Raw genomic sequence first — 5,241 nt, 5'->3', positions numbered from 1 at the left:
CCTCTAGCCCAGTATCCTATTCTCACTGTAGGAAACCTGCGAGCGGGACCCAAGCACAAGAGCCCTCTCTGCTTCTCCGGCCACAGATGCAGAGCAGCGCCATCACGGGTGGCAGCTGCTGAAAGACTTGTTTCAAAAGTATGCGACCTTTGCTTGTATGGAAGTAGCCCTCTTCGCTTCTTAGATATGAGAATGAATAATATCTTGGAGTAGAACTCAACCTGAAAGCAGCAGCAAGCAAGCAAGCGGTTGACCTTGTCAGTCACAAAGCAGGCTGTCTGCTTGCTTGCAGCTTGGTCCTTTAGCTTCTTCCAGTCACATTCCTCCCCACAGAATAGACAACCTGTCAAACAACATGGTCACCTGCTCCTTCTCCTAGCAGAAAACTAATTTCCATCCATCAAATGTCAGAGATTTCACATTTGTGTCTGTCTATATCTAGTTTTAAAAAGGATAGCAAATGTTAAAGCTGATTTGTACCACTGCAGGGAGGGGGGAACCCGAGTTCCTCACCTGTGTTGCTTTGTAATGCTTTGTAACACTCATTGATAGTGATGTATGGAAGTGAGAGCTGGACCATAAAGAAGGCTGATTGCCGAAGAATTGATGCTTTTGAATTATGGTGCTGGAAGAGATGCTTGAGAGGCCCATCGACTGCAAGAAGATCAAACCTCTCCATTCTGAAGGAAATCAGCCCTGAGTGCTCACTGGAAGGACAGATCCTGAAGCTGAGGCTCCAATAGTTTGGCCACCTCATGAGAAGAGAAGACTCCCTGGGAAAGACCCTGATGTTGGGAAAGATGGAGGGCACAAGGAGAAGGGGACGGCAGAGGATGAGATGGTTGGACAGTGTTCTCAAAGCTACAAACATGAGTTTGACCAAACTGCGGGAGGCAGTGAAAGACAGGAGTGCCTGGCGTGCTCTGGTCCATGAAGAGTCGGACACGACTAAACAACAACAACAACACTAATTGAGGAAGAGGGAGGCAAGTCCACTACTAGAGAATCAGTTGGCTTGAAGGGGAATGCTTAAGCCTCTTCACCTACCTGCTGAGTCTCCCTTGCAAGTCCCCCTCCCCAATATGATTTTGCATCCCCACCCCCAAGCTGGGCTTTTTGGAGAATACCTGCCTCAGGAGGAACAGCTAGAGGAATATGTAGATGCAGATCAGTAAGCAGGGAGAGGGTTAAGCACCCCTATGTCTCCCATTGATTCTCTCCTGCAGGTATGTCTCCTGCCTTGGAGGTATTCATGTTATGAGGGGATATAGGCTTGGGAGCATGTATTTGCTGAGGTTCTCACCTAAGGAGCAGGGTATAGCCCACTTTTTACTGGGCATGGATCACAGGAGGGAGCAGAGATAGGGATACTGAATGACCCTTGGGGTCCCTTCCAACTTCTACGATTCTATGCTTCTGTGTCATTGGACTCCAACTCCCATCAGCTCCTGCCAGCATGGCCAATGACCAGGAATGATGGGAGTTGTAGTCCAACAGCACTCGGAGGGCTACATCTAGGGCAATATGGCAGAGTTCCCATATATAGTCCTGAGCCCTAGCATGTCTGCTTAAAAAGCAGACACTGCACTTGCTTCCCTTGAATGCAGACAACACTGAATAAATTTTGGAGGGGGGAAGCATTTAAGCTTATAGCTTACACTGGTACTTTCCTATCATCATCACCACTGGACTCCTTGAGGAGGAAAAGACAGAATATGAATGGAATAAATAAATAAACTGGCCTCCGCTCCTGCCATGATCACTCACTTTCAACACTGCCAACATACATTATCCCAACAGGCTGCAGTTATGGACCCTCACAATAATCCCCGAGGGAGGCTTTTCATCTGCCGTTTAGATTTAACGCTCCGGTGACAAAGGTTTATGTTATTAACATTGGTTGCACACTTATATAGGTTTATGGGCACTTGGGCGACACAGTTAATCATTCCAGATGTGAACCGATGAAGCAGACCGTTCTTGAGTTTTTCATGCAGGCCGGCAGAGTGACTATCACACCTCCAGCGTACAGCAACATATCTTCAGTGACACTGAAATATCACCAGTGCTAGTTATTCTTAAATGGGTCGTGTAAACAGCTTCAAAGGTGATGATACAATCAGGGCAACATGCTGAAGTTATTAACACCAATAATACCAGTCACGCTAAAGATGTTGGTATCCACTGCAGGCGCTGCCATTTACCGGCAATAAAACATGCCCGGGGCATTTCCATTTCTTTCGCTCTCTTTTGGCTCCAAGCCACAGAAAATGGACAAAAAGAATAGGGTGGGTTTGGATGCGGCGCTGCAAATCAAAACAGTGCATGTGTTGCCATTTGATCATGTAAATATTAAAGAGGTGTTGAAGTACTACCATTACATTCAAATGTGGGTAATAAAAGTTTCAGAGCATGGCTCTGCAGCACTGGAAGAATTTGAAGTAAGAAGCAATGCTTAACTCTTCCCCTCCCATAGCATTTTATGGCAAGTGACCTCAGTGATCTGTCTCACTTACCTTTCATCTCAATGTTATTTTGCTATATTTTTGTTTAATTTTTTCTTTTTCTTTGCAGATTTAACAAGGGAAGAAAAAAGAAAAGAAGAAATAAAATTAAACGAGAAAGAGACAAAAGGGGGAAATACAGGGGGAAATTATAATATACAAATAATCTGCAGTGGGAACTGATGGTGGTCTACTGTTAGTATTATTTGTACATGGCTGTTATTCTTTCAGCCTCCCGAAAAAGGACACCCTCATCCACAGACCCATATAAAACATCAGGTGCATGGCAATTGGCATTGCTTGGCCAAAGTGGGCCAAACAGAAAGGCCTGTTGGGTTTAATTAAGCCTGTGGGCCAGAGGCTGCCCAACCCAGCCAAAGGGGCTTGTTTCAACTCAGCTTCTCTGTAGATCGGGTTACAGTGGTACCTTGGGTTACAGATGCTTCAGGTTACAGACTCTGCTAACCCAGAAATAGTACCTCAGGTTAAGAACTTTGCTTCAGGATGAGAACAGAAATCGTGCAATGGCGGCATGGCAGCAGCGGGAGTCCCCATTAGCTAAAGTGGTACCTCAGGTTAAGAACAGTTTCAGGTTAAGAACGGACCTCCAGAATGAATTACGTTTTTAACCTGAGGTACCACTGTATTTTCTCAACCATACATAGTCCTATCAAATATCCGCCCCCCTCTCCCGTAATTCATCGCACATGCTCTTCAGATGAAACTAAACTCTCACAATACTATGTTTTCAGCACTAATTTCTGCCCCATCCTCCTATCCTTGGTTCCCCTGGGAAAACTGATCTGGAATAACTGAAGAAGCAGTGAAGAGGAAGCCATCTCGAGCAAGCCACAGAGCAGTCACCCAAAAATATTGTGGAAGATTTAAAGCATGAGGAAAGTTGAAATCTGCTTCAAAGGAAAGCCCATGAGGCTTTGGGAACACAATGGCAAGGCTGGATTGATAAGATGACGAAGCTAAATGCTTGGCACGTCGTGGATTTACATTTAATTTGGCCTAGCGCTGATTGGCTGCATCCTGTTTACACAACTGAACCATCACGGCCTGGAATAATAAAAGTACTCTCAAACAGAACTCAGCCCAGGTTTTCCATACTTCCTCTCTACCCCTTTCAAAGTGCCTTTGAACATTATCTAGCTAGTTAAGCAGAGAGCAGCAGCTGGACTTGGCAGCTGAGGCATATTTATCAAAAGAGTCTGCCAGAGCCTGGTGCAATACCACATTCCACAGGTATCAACAAACAAGCGCGTTCAGTGGTCACATGATGGGTCCAGCAAATATGTGGGCTAAGCAGGAGGGTAGCTAATCCGGACTGTTCACTTATATGCTGAAAGATATTGTGCCTCCCAGTATCTACTTCAGTCCTATATCATACCCTCCAACATTTCTCCTATGAAAATAGGGATGTTCATCACCATCATCACTTTATTATTTATATCCCAGTCATCTGAATGGGTTGCCCCAGCCACTCTGAGTGGCTTCCAATATATGTAAATACACAATAAAATATTAAACATTTCAAAACTTCCCTACACAGGGCTGCCTTCAGATGTCTTCTAAGGTTGTATAGTTACTTATATCCTAGGCTTGGGGGTCACATAACTCCATACCCTCCAATATTTCTCTGAAGAAAATAGGGACATCCTACCATACCCTCTAACATTTCTCTGATAAAAAATAGGGGCATCCTAAAGAAAAGTGCTTGCCAACAAAGGTCCGTATAGTTAAAGCTATGGTTTTCTCAGTAGTGATGTATGGAAGTGAGAGCTGGACCATAAAGAAGGCTGATCGCCAAGGAATTGATGCTTTTGAATTATGGTGCTGGAGGAGACTCTTGAGAGTCCCATGGACTGCAAGAAGATCAAACCTCTCCATTCTTAAGGAAATCAGCCCTGAGTGCTCACTGGAAGGACAGATCCTGAAGCTGAGACTCCAATCCTTTGGCCACCTCATGAGAAGAGAAGACTCCCTGGAAAAGACCCTGATGTTGGGAAAGACGGAGGGCACAAGGAGAAGGGGACGACAGAGGATGAGATGGTTGGACAGTGTTCTCAAAGCTACCAGCATGAGTTTGACTAAACTGCAGGAGGCAGTGGAAGACAGAAGTGCCTGCCGTGCTCTGGTCCATGGGGTCACGAAGAGTTGGTCACGACTAAACGACTAAACAACAACAAAGAAAAGCGAGACATTCCGGGATCAAATCAGAAACCAGGATGACTTCTGTAAATCCAGGGCTGTCCCTGGAAAATAGGGAGGGTTTGCTATGTGACCAAACTGAACTGTAACACAGTCATTAGCTAAGAGGTGATTGCTGTTTTGCTCAGTAGACTGTCCACTTAATATTATACCTAATTCACTGTCCTATTTGCACAGGCAAATTGAGCAATCGGCAAAGAGGAATAGCCCTCTGTAATTACTGGCACGAGCCTGGTTTGAACCAGTGACCCAGAACTCAAGAAATATTCACCATGACTCAGTCCCTATCCTCAAACTGCTGGCTCAGAATTCCTCCATGAGCCACAGCCTATCACATTCTTCCTTTCTCTGCATTTAGTTCCGTTCCATAACACAATCCAGGAAGTGATCCTACAAAGCAGTTCTATTTTACAGAAGCTCATCCCCCCCCCAACCTCCCACCAAGCCTGACACCATATATTTGCTGTGTTGAACATCGTCATAAGTGCTCATGTCTGATATGCCTGAATTCATCAAAGCC

The sequence above is a fragment of the Podarcis cretensis genome, assembly GCF_951804945.1.
Source record: "Podarcis cretensis genome assembly, chromosome: 11".
NCBI classification, from domain to species: domain Eukaryota; kingdom Metazoa; phylum Chordata; class Lepidosauria; order Squamata; family Lacertidae; genus Podarcis; species Podarcis cretensis.
This window is presented reverse-complemented; position numbering follows the sequence as displayed.